The following is a 12,723-nucleotide window of genomic DNA, read 5'->3' on the forward strand; positions in this document are numbered from 1 at the left end:
AGTATCTCTTCATAGAGAAAAGCATGCATTGTGACACCTCAGAGCTCAGAAATAAGGTGAGCAGTATCTCACACTGTGCCAATGGCAATTCACGTACTCTGTTACATAAGCTATTTTAAAACAGGTTTATTACTGCCTCCCTAGAAGAGGTTAAGATCATCTTTAAATTTATTTCAACTGCCTCACTACAAACTGGTTCCAGAGATTTTCACTTGCCAGTGCCCATAGTAGTAACTGCTGCCCAAATACAATAATAATTCAACCAAAGCAATGCCAACATGATTTTCTTGAAACACTGTTTGGAAGACAGCATATTGTTAAGACTAATGCATACTTTCCACTGTTACTTACACCCAAAACTTAAGCCTTCATATGAGCATTAAGATGTCTATAAAAGGCCAATTAAGATGTCTATAACAGACTTTCAACTCCTTCATTATTAAAGCCGTTACACAAAGAAATGCCAACTCAAAGTTTCTCTTTGAGAGCTAAACAAATGCACAGTAAGTGACAGCCCGTGGACAACAACCCAAGAGCCTGAAATATTCACTTGTCCCTAGAGAATAAATCCTCATCACGATAAATGAACCAAGCTGCACAAAGAATATTTTATATAAAGTTTATATATAGTTTATACTAAACAGGTACGGGGGAGGGGAGTCTCATTTCTTTAAGGTTATTTAAAAGATCATTTTTGGAGGGATGGAGTATTTCATCACATTCCTTACTCTAGCCCATGCTTAAAATGTTAGTATTTGTACTAACTCCTCCCCAGCCATGAGTCACTTATCCAGTATTCCAAGTAAACAGAGCTCAGTCATGTATCTGTTTCATACAGCTCACAGTTCTGCCATCAAACAAAATATAAACAATACATTCATTAAGATGTACATCAAATATTAAAACCAAAAACCATTATTGCAGGTTCCAGGTACCTAATTGCTTTTTAAAACAAATACAAGTGGATCCTGAAAACCTAGGCTAGACGCTGTCACACTAAATCATTTAAGCATAAGTATCATATTTCAAGGCAAGCAACCAAGATCCTCGACTCAGCTGAGCTTAAATGACATTTTCATCTGAAAATTTAATCTGCTCAGAGCTTTGGTATTTGTTACTTTTCAATGTATTTTTAAACCATAAATAACTTCCCCCTACTCCCTTTGTTCTTTTTTTTTTTTATTAATATTATTTCTAAAGCACTGCTGTAGTTTCTTTCTCTAAAGTAAATGGTTCTGGAAAAAAACATTTTTATATCACTTTTGTTTTTAGATGCTACTAACATACATATAAATGAGTTAATAAAATAGATAAAAATCTCGGCTTGTCAGATTTCTCATAAGTTTGATTGCGGAAAGCAAATGGTAATTCAATATGTAATTCAGTAATTATCTCGATAATTCAGTGAAGTTTAAGCTCTTTATGAAACTCCATTAGTGGGGATGTATTTAAAACTGGCAGAGGGTAACGTCTGCATTAGGAAGTGGTGGGGACTGGAGGACAGATTCACAGAGCAGACAGCTGGTGCGAGACGCCTGCAGCAGCACCACCACCTTTCAAGGAGGTTATTTTGGAAAGCAGCAGCCTGGCGCTGAATTAGCCCACAGTCACTGGAGCAGGGGATGCACACACTCCCGGACTGCATGTTTTGGTTTAATTTCACATAGAACAATGAAGCCTTTCAGTTAGTAAAACCTGAGACTGCTCTGCAATATAACCAAAGCAAAGCGAGTGGGGAAGATGAGAAGTCTTCCCTTAAAAGTGTACTCCTGACGTGACCCAAACTGTTTTTTATGTAGACACACCCAGAAAGAACAACCAAAAGCAGCAAGGACTCGAACACCGCACCTACACCCTAGGGCAGCATCCCAGCTGCCAGACAAGCAAGAAAAATAATCTTCAGACCAAAAAAAATAAAAAAAAATAAAAGAAGCCATGGTCCAATTTTATTCCATCTGTGTTTTCTTAAAAAAAAAAGTCAAACTCACTTTTTTCTAAAAAATATTGTCTTGACAAACAAGTTATACTGGAAGCAATACATTTCTACTAATTTAAGAATTAAAAACTACAAGCTGAAGTTTTAAAATAACCCGGGCTGCCTAGAGCTCCATGTCTAAGTTAAAAGGCGACCTGACTGCAGGTAGCACCGGCCTCCCGACAGCTGCTGGAAGCAGCAGATGCAGAGCACTTCAGAACCAATACCTGTACCGAGCATCTCCAGCCTCGGCTTCAGGAGCGCAAGCAGCTGCATGCTCTGATGGGTCCGATCCGGGAGAGGACCCATACGTGCAGACAGAAACCAAACCCTGCCAGCCCTCAGAAGTCCGTCTGTTCCCACGCAGAAATCCCAGCCCTCCTTTTCCTGGGATTTGAGACCTGAACATTTGGCACAGCAAAGCACTTCAAATAAGGTATGATGTAGGCAGAGGCAAAGCTGTGCTCCTGCCTGCTGCGATGAGCCAAGGGGACCCCATGCATGCCCTGAATGAGCGGACAGGTTGCTGTCCCACTGCACAGCTGGCTTCAATGACTAACTGGGGAACCACTGCACCTCCAGAAACCGATGCAGGCATCTTCCCAACCTGTCCTACAGCCAAGAGTGGTTCAACACACTATGAACATGCAGGCACAGTCACAAAACACCGTCCCTTCCTCTCTCAGATTGCTCTTACCAGAGAGAACTGCTAAAGTCTTTCCCATTTCTGTAGGTCCCATTAAGTAGTTGGCATTTGTAAAAGGCCATTTACAATTACACTTCAAAATACAGACAGGGACGATCTATATTTGAAAAGCCCTAAACACTTGAAGTGACGGGATAAGAAGAAATTGTTGGTGACAAACATTCACTAGGATTTTACTGCAGTAATACGGTTTCTACCGTAACTGAACAGTTTCTATGGTGTATATATTTGTCTAGAAAAAGTTATTACATGAAAGGTCCTATCTGTCTTTAAGAATCTGTCTCCTTTCTTCTTTAAAGTGAGGGTTGAAAAAACACCTTTTAAAATCTCTGCTGAAACATCCTGGCTCTAGAGTACATAGCACATGTACAGTTCTGCATTGGGTCGGTGTAAGAATCTCAGCACGAATGCAGATGTATTTCCCAAGAGATAGCCTTCTAAATAAAGGTTACCTGAATGTTTTGCGCTTCTCTGAAATAAACTTGTACATTAAAAAAAAAAAAACAAAAAATGCACAAACATAAGACTTCAGTATTCTTCCTACCCTCTAAATTTCCTAGTCACTTGAATTTATGCAAGCAAGCATCAGCAAGTTTTCTTTTTCCTTAAAAAAAAAAAAAAAAAGCCTTTTACTGCAGACAGACTTTGAGGAGTTCTGGATAGTATTTGTTCTCACTCAGCAGGAGTCAGATATGAAATGGGGCCAACTAGTTCCTCAGGCTAAGCTGAGGAACTCAGCACACTAACACAGCTCACTAACATTATCATGTAACAGGAACAGCTACCTGAGACTGCAGTCAGTGAACTGAGAATTACGAGAAGTTACATGATCTTTATACTCTGTGAAATCAAAAAAGTCCGTTTAGAGTAATTGCTATATATGGGACTGTGAAGTTTTTAGAAGCAGGTTTAAGACTAAACAGAAGACTATGAAATCATTAAATGGGATAAAAGATGGAAATTATCATATGGGGAAAATACAACAATAGATCAGGGCTTCCGTGTTGGTTAAAGTCTGGCCAGATTTACCAGTTGCTTATGTTCACATTTAATTCTACATAAATATATATTTGAAAATTAGAGTTTTATAGAAAAGATTTTATAGATATTTGGTGAATGTGTGATCAAAAAAAAAGAGTAAGTCCATAATTAAGAGAGGATATATCTATAAATATTTTCATACTAATGAGCTTTATTAGAGCTGAACATAAAATTAATTTAACTTTAAACAGTGATTTAAGTGAGCAAAACTCTCTTCTGTAATGCAAATATGCTGTTCCTACTACATGTGAAAGATCGCCAATTTCCATGTGTAATTTGCAATCTGTACACATAGTCTTCACTTAGAAGCCACAGAAATCACTGTTCTTTCTGAACACACATGAAGACATCTGCACAACTCCACAATTTGTACACAAACATATCAAAATAGTGAGCTTCTAAACCTGCAGTATACATGCACAAAAAAAAAAAACTATAATAATTTACATACAGGACTGTAGTTCAGGAGACATATTTATTCCTGCCCTCAAAGAGGCCAACATTTTGGGCACTTTTCCTAGATGAAAACAAACAAAAGGGTGTGGGCCCCAAACACAGCAGAAGGCACCTTTTGCTCCGTTATTGTTGCCACAATACCTGCTACTTGCCTCAACCCCTCACTTACCGAGTCCTCCTTTTGCCTGTAACTGGGTCTTAAATTCTTTGCTCTGTGTAAGGCAATGGAGTACATTCGTTTTAGAAGCAAAGGGCTATAGCTCAGAAGTAGACGTATATTTTTGGCATTTATTATTTACTGAACAAGCCATTAATGCTTCCTGTTTAAGGCTAACAAATTTAATTTGCTTCTGCGAGGTCCTACATTTGTATAACCTGGATATAGCACAGTATGGGCCAAGTCTCAGCAGCAACCAATGGATAACATCCACAAATTAACATGTTCCATACAAAAAGCACTCTGGAGTGGCACACATATTGCCAAGGCAGTGTCATAGCACTGTAGCTGTATTTACTCAATTACTTAAATGACTAGACCCAATTAAAAATTGAAAAGCAAGAACCTGAAAACAGGAAAAAAAAAGAGGAAATGAAGAACATCCACATATGTTAGGAAACATCCAGCTGAAATCATCCAGAAAAATCTAAGTCCATAAACGGACTGCACGGCATATTCATTTTTCACATTTCCTTGAAAGTCTGCTTCTTTCTTTTGCAAAACTAAGGGATTTTGGTCTCCAACTTAGGATATTTTATGAATCTAAGTACAGTTTCAAATGGATTAATTTTTACTCTGATTGAGGTCATGTGAGGAGCAATGTGAGTATAAGAGCTTTTAGGTACTTGAGGTACATTGTTACCAGACTGAAGTCCTCCCCCTCACATTTCATCCTCTGTGTACGGATCCATCCAATAGATTCTGCAAGCAATACCACAGCAAGAATAAATTAGTGATTTATGACACCACATTAAAATTCTTAGGTGTCATGAGATACCATGTTTGGATTTCTGAAACCACATCTTCTCAGCCTCCTGCAGCTAGCAGAGAAATCTAAGCATGGACATCCTTTGTATTTGAAGCTCAAGGCAATTAGCCTTTCAATTTAGCTAATTTACTTTTTAAGCAGAGTTGTGCTTTCAGAGGAGCTACAAAGAAGTATTATATATAGTACACTGCTGTAGGTGAGAATGTGCAAATCTTCACTCAAAGGAAATAAGCTTTTGGTTATCCTAATGAATTAGTGATGGTTACATGAAGCATTCTTTTCCTGAGTGCTGGTCTAAACTTTTGCAATGCCTATTCCTAATTAGTTCATACTTCAAAGAACCACTATGCTGGAAATGTAATGAGAATGCCATCCGTCTGTGGATCTATGCCAGGTAAGCAAAAGAGAAAACGTACTTTAACAACTTGCATATGGGCAAAGAGAATTTTCTCTATTACCCTTTGCAAATAGTCAAATGAGTTATGAAAGATTCAGGAACAAATACAAAAATTAATTGGCTTTTTATATTGCTACTTTTCCATAAAGGTTCATTCAGACAACTGGGAAGGAAAAAAAAGGAAAAAGGGAAAAAAAAGGAGAGATCTAAGACAGTCTTGTGCTGTACACCTCTTAGGCACTTCCTATGGGGAAAAAAACTGTGTATGCAGATGGACCAGTGAAGCCTGTGTGCCTAAGGAGCTGCTGTCTCATAGTGGCGTAAGTATGATTCCATAGTTCCTCAAATCTGCCATAAAACACTCAAAAAAAAAGTTCAAATACCTCCAGAGCACTGTCTAAAAGAAATTCACTAGAGCTGCTTTTGAGAAGTCTTATGACCTTTCTTATATTTTTAGACAGTATTTCCCAAACATAGATAAACTATCGAGAGGCATATGGTTTGCACCATCTGGGCAACAAGCTCTATTGGGATACTGTGGTGAACAGCATATGTATAGTGCCTTGTGCTCAGTATCCTACAGCGTTAAAAAAGCACTAGAGACTATTTTGAAGCCAACCTTGAAAAATCCCCATATGTTTAAGGGACCAGTTTCCTTTCAGAAGATATGTTCCTTTTCCTTTTGGTACAAATCAAAACAGAGAACTGCCATGTTTAATCTTTGTCTTGCTCTGAAATTCCTCAAGGAGGCATCGTATTCTGCGATGTCGCCACCTGTCAAGCTATTTATTACCCCATCATATACATCCCATCAACTCTTCCCTACTTCCTTCATCTGCCCGCAAAGCACACAACGCTTGGTTTCAAAGTTAGAATAACAACAGAATGGGTCAGGAAAGTAAGTAATTTTTTATTCCTTGTGCCAGATAAAGAGTAACCAGTTAATCATGCACATCGCCCAAGCACAGTTAAATAAGGTTTCAGCCTACACGTATTTTGATGCTGGTTTATCAATGGGAATAGTAAGTCAGCTTGCTATTCCTGTACATGAAAAGTTTTGAATGGTGTAGTATGACAAATGGCTGACAGCCTCCTCACTAACACATTTCAGGATATTTAACATTTGAACGAGAATCTCTTTAAACTACAAAAACAGATGGTTGTTTCTCAACACAAACATTAGCTGTTCAGTACAAGGTAATTCATAAAATTGAAAACATTCAAGTAGCTAGTATTTCGCTTTGCTTTACCAGCCCTGAAATTGTCCACTTCAAGGAAGCCTAAAATTAGACCTGCTGTACTAGACCGGGAGCTCAGCTAAACTGGAAATAAAATCACTCTGGATTTAGATTATCACAGACTGCAGTTGTATGTATCCATATCTGTAGCTACCTCTAATTACAAGGTTTCCTCTTCAGCCCCCATACTCAACAGATTTCTGGCCTTCTTGACATTAACAACGATAGATTTACACATGGATTTATTTGCCAAAGAGATGTATCCTGCCCTGAAATGACATAGCTGACTGCTGCCAAGAAGGTTAATCAAGTTTGAAGTCTAGGCAGCTATCTTGGATTATGCTTCCTGAAGAACAGATAGTTTTCCAGCTTGCTGTATCATGATTTTGCTCGATGAACCATTTGACAAGTTGATATCTACTTGTCGGAAACCTGTCATTAAACAATTATATTTTTAGTACATCTGTATTAAGTACCTTTACCTAATTGTGCAAGAATATGTAAATACTCAAAGTGTCTAACCTGTGGTTGTATAGCGCATCCTAGGCTTTTTATCCTCCCCTTCCAAGTGTATAAATCTACCACAGAGAGTAGACCTACCAGTAAAAAGCCTACTCAGCTCCCTTAGACTTCTTTACCGAGCATCATTGATTGTCAGTATCAGGTCATATTTACTTCTTATTTCATCCAAGAATTCTAATCTTTTATCTAATTCTAATTTTTTTTTATCTATCCAAAATGCAAATACTCTGAAATTCTAACACAACACCCAGAAAGGAGGGGAAAAAATAAATAAGACTTAATAAAATTAAATTAAATCACTTCCTTGTTGGCCTAAGCCAGGATTAAAACATCTTGTGTACCAAAATGCTCAGCAGCCAGGAGAAAAAAAAAACAAAAAAACACACACACCATGATGCTCTTAAAAGGTTAAACATCTGAAAAGTACAAGTCATTTTAATAACAATGCTGCCTCCTCAAAAGTAGATCAAAGTAACAAAATTGCTTAATTTTCCCCAAGCAGAAATGAAGTGAATTTTCTTAAATGTACCCCCCAATTTTGCCTGTTTTCACAGTCTGCTTACATGAAACTAGGGAACATCTTATTTTATTAAATTGGTAATTGATAAATTGTATCATATTGTCTCTACAGATTTTCTAAGATCATTTCCTATATCTTTGGGATTTTATGAAATTGCTGGATTGAAGTGTTTTCTTGCATGTTAACAAATATTGCATCCAAATACTCTTTTAAATCAAAGGACTCCTCTTGTATTCTTCCACAGAAAAAGCATCTACAATGAATAGCATAAAACACTAATTAGATGCAGATTTTACACCAGATTTTACAACTCAAAAGACCCAAAAATAAAGAAAAATAAAGAATATATAGTTTGAATCTGCCCTCAGTAATAATCAGAAGGACCACAAAATTAAGAACAAATTGCTTTAAGATGTTTTAGAATCATATCTTAAAACATAAGAAAACTTAATACCCCCAATTTAATAAGTTACTTAAATAATTGGAGAGTTGCTACAAGATACATGGTACTTCTGGTGAAGCATATTTCTTTTATAAAGTTAATTTTAGGCATGAACTTGCAGGAATAAAGATCAAAACCAACTGACATAATGGAAGATTCCCACAGGGTGTTTGTACCTGACTGTCACTTCATCTTGCTAGAGCACAATCACATATAAGGCGTACGCAAAACTTTGGTCACAGAAAGCAAAAAATCATTTCCTACCTTTCTTAAAAATATCAGGAATTCACCTGAGCATATAAGGAAGCCACAAGAGAAAGCTAGGAAGAGTAGGTGGCCTTTGTGTTCATATAGCAGAAGTCTGACAATGGCAGGAGCTGAATATAATTTGTACTGAAAACCATTAATTCCGCATAAAGCCTGGCAATGCTGCAGAAGGGCTCCTGGACACAAGAGCAAGAACTTTGAGGCCTGTGTGGAAAGAATAGCTGTGCATGAACAGAGAACAAGCAACATTCAAAAATAGCACGAGACTGAGACACACCAATTTGTCTGACTGCAGTAAGACTATGAGCAAGACAAAAGAAAACCCTGCTCAGAACAGCAAGTGTGACCTGTGGCAGTGAAGGCCGGTCCCGGTGTGCTCCTCAAGCGATGGTCTCAGGTGAGTCACCCTGAATAGACTGTCAGCTTCCACGTAAACAACTGATTCTCTTTTGGAACTAAAGAGATATTGGAAGCAATGTTTCCTTTTCATAAAAGGACAAAGAGACATGACACGTTTTGTCTTAAACTACTTAAGAGTTATGATCAAGTTATAAGAGAACCACCCAGCCGGGAAAGTGACAGCCTGTAAAAAAGCTGAGGGATCACCTAGTTTGAAACCATCTGCAGGAAGTGGCAAGGTTCAGGTTGGCTCTGCCTTGAATGTACCCCTGCACTTTCCATTTTCTGTGTTTGAATGAACCACAGCTAAGCACATGTGGTGCAGACATCCAGCACGGAGAGGCCCCCGGCAGTGCTGCAGATACAGATCGCTCCCTAATTCCGCCTGCTGGGCAGGAAGAGGCTTGCACAGACGTCTCCTAAACTTGAACTGTCGGTCACCTCGGGCTTAGCAACTGCTGCTTGCAACATCCATTCTCACTACCTATCCTAGTCCACACTAAAATACACGCCTCAATTTATAAGGAATGAGACACCCTTTTACTGGTTTTGCTGAATTAGCGTATGTGTGCACTTCCATGCTTCAGATAACCCACCCTGCTCTCCCTTCAATTCTTCAAACCACCTATTTGAGTGCATTTGCTCATACAAATTTGAAAGACAAGCTCTCCTTATTTCTTCACATTTCTGCAAGCATAACCATACTGTTTCATTTATTTAATCGGTAGTCAATAATCTTTTGGACATAACTCTAACCTTTACTTTTTATTTTTAAGCTGAAAGGTAGTACTTGAATTTAGAGCTCATGGGAGTTTTTGTTTGGTTTTCTTCCCTTTTATTATTCATTAGTGCGAATTCATTAGATATTCCAAGATCTAATTAGATTAGATGCACCAAGTATCCTGGAAGTACTGCAAAAAAAAAAGAATAGTCAGGTCAGCTATTTGAATCACCACGGAAAGTGACATTTTGTTGAACTTCATACTCACTTCAGCAAATACATAGACCAGTGAAGTGTGAATAAAACATGCTTTAACACACACAAAAAAAACAGATGTCTTAACTGCAGTATAAAGCAAGTTACACAGCAGATGCAGATTTATTCTTTTCAAAGATATTTATATTCAGTACAACCCAGAGCTTCCTATTGGCTTCACTATCTAAGTCTAAGTAAAGAACTTGTCACATAAGTGACAAGGGACCCTTCCAACCAAAACTGGTCTAAATAGTATTTCTCAAAGCATGCATGTCAGGACAAAGACGTTTAGTGCATAGAGGCAGGAAGAAGCTGAATGAGGAAAAGTTTGCATGTGTGTATCTCCATGGTTCACCCTTGTCTACTCACATTTTCCCCTTCTCACAGAGGGGGATGCACAGACACAAGCGCCAGATATGTGCAACTCCACTCCTGCATCTGCAGCAGAAAAGTGGGCTCTTTCCCAAGTAATTTTACACCTTTGGGTCCAAATTCTGATTGATTGAAGTCATCCCCTTCCTTCACCCATCCACTCAAATTATACTGTCAAAGCAATGACACATTTTATTCTGAAAATTTATGCTCATTAACAGCATCAGGTATGATCCAACAAGAGGCATCTATCTAAATACCTCCTCTGACACCGTGGCTAAGAGTGAGAAGAGTTAGTCTTATCTCAGAAGCACCAATAAACACTAAAGATCTACCAAAAGTGCCATGCAAGTTCACCATCAAAACTAACAAACTATGGAAGAACCACCTCATACCCACCCATATGCCAGAGAGAGACCCAGGGCACACAAACTTGTATTTTGCTGAATACTGATAACATAAGGTTTTTGCAGTGCTGACTGCATACTAACTACAGTACTAACAAGCAGTGTCTTCCTTCGGACATTTACAAACATCAGAATGCTTATTCACGACAGTCCCACATATCATCTGCCATCCCAGATGGTGACTGGTGGGATGCTGATTTTGTCCTGAGGCAGTTACCACCCACCAAGACAGTATATGCAGGGCTAAACAAAAGCAAGTGCCATCTGCTGTCAAGTTTGTAAGACTTTGAGACCTGCTAGGTTAGTTTATTTTAGATCAGACAGGTCAGGATGCTATCGCTCTCCAAATACCCAGTAAAAGAAGGGTAAGCTGTGCTGTAACAGACATGCAGTAAACCTCAAGAACAAGTTACAAGGTGTTGCCGAGCCAAGCAGCAACGGATTCTCACTGTCATCAGTGGCAAAAGGCTCAGACAGCCCACAAGCTTAGAGGGAACTGGAGAGAAACTGAGACCAAAAAACACGATTAAGTTCTGCAGAACTTAGACTTCTTTGGCCTCAAGAAATTTTTAGATATTTTCATTCTTGCTGACAGGATGTTTCCTTGCATCTCTCTACTGCTGTCATTTTGACAGCTGTTCTCCATCTTATGATTTCTTTCCTGTTGTTCTCCTACCCTCATATCTCTGTAGACTCTTCTCATCCTACTGCTCGTGTGCTGTCACACTATATACACATAGGAGAAAGAAAAGACATTTAAAAAGCAGAACCAGTGTGACATCTTCTGCCTGCTCTACAAACTTCCTCTAACTCCCTTCATCTGTCACATCTATTTATGGATGGTTAACAGAGAATACAGCAATTTCCCCAATCTGGGACCATTAAACATTCAAACTACATAAAATAATGCTACACATTCTTCTTCAGTCACCTCATTAAATCTCATTTTACACTAATGAATAATAAAGACCTAAAGAAAGTAGAGCAAACATGAAGAAAAAAAAAGAACATCAACCAATGCATTTTTCTTATATATTTATATATAAGAAATATATATATATAAGAATATATATAAGAAATATATATATACACACACTTATATATATTTAAGCCACTAGGTACATGAAAACCTTTCACTGAGGCAGGGAATTGTGCAAGCGTACAGGTTATATCACCATCTGCACAGATGGAGAAGAAAGCAGTGCCTCAACTCACCCCTTAGGAGCTGGAATTTCAAAACACAGCCAAATTGCCTGTAAGTCGTTAAAATCAGAAAAACAGGACACAAAGGAGATGGATCATAAAAGGTCAGTACTGCACAGTAATGAGAACTAGGGGTTGCAGAGGTCTCTGTGGGAGCCCAAGGCTGTGAGACCCCCTGGCGCTACAGCCCACGCTAGCGTCAGCAGGGATGCTTCGGGAAGCCCAGCAGCAGGTACTGCAGGCAGGTGCCTCCAGCCAGCACAAGCACATTGCCGCCTCCAGCATCCACATCATGCAGGGCAGAGGCAGGGCAGAAGAAAACGCGTCAAATGGTCACCTTCAAGTGGCAGCTTAGCTCTTAAGTAGAGGCCATCTGAAGACAGAAAATCTGGACTAGTACACGCAAAGAGAAGGTTTTGTTGTTTCTCTCCCCCCACGCAAGCAACTAAAGGCAATGGGGGCACAAGGTGGAATTTCTCCATGCCCCCAACAGAAAGTTTGCTTACTCCTTGAAATTACTGTTTGCATAGGTGTCAGTCCTGCACCACCTGAAATCATACCTTTAAATCAGACTGCTTCCTCCACTGCAGGGACCTCAAACACCCATTTATGCACCCTATTGCAGCTAAATGTGTAACACACAACTTAATAAAGTGGCCGCGTAATCATAGTGTGATTAAAACTCAATTCCACAATAAAGTTATCTAACACAAAAAGATCTGACAAATAAAATTACACAACTCACAGTTAGTTTTATATATCCTGCCAAGAACAAAATTCTGGTATCTCCTTAGGGATATAAACATTTTTCCACCT

General features: G+C 38.7%; 1 protein-coding gene across 3 annotated transcripts in view; it reads right to left on the reverse strand.

The window, feature by feature from the left end:
* ZNF385B (zinc finger protein 385B) overlaps positions 1–12,723 on the reverse strand; it is a 170,818-nt gene that overhangs the window by 139,592 nt on the left and 18,503 nt on the right. The gene's annotated exons all lie outside the window — the stretch shown is intronic.

Source organism: Anser anser (genome assembly GCF_964211835.1).
Source record: "Anser anser genome assembly, chromosome: 6".
Classification (NCBI taxonomy): Eukaryota; Metazoa; Chordata; class Aves; order Anseriformes; family Anatidae; genus Anser; species Anser anser.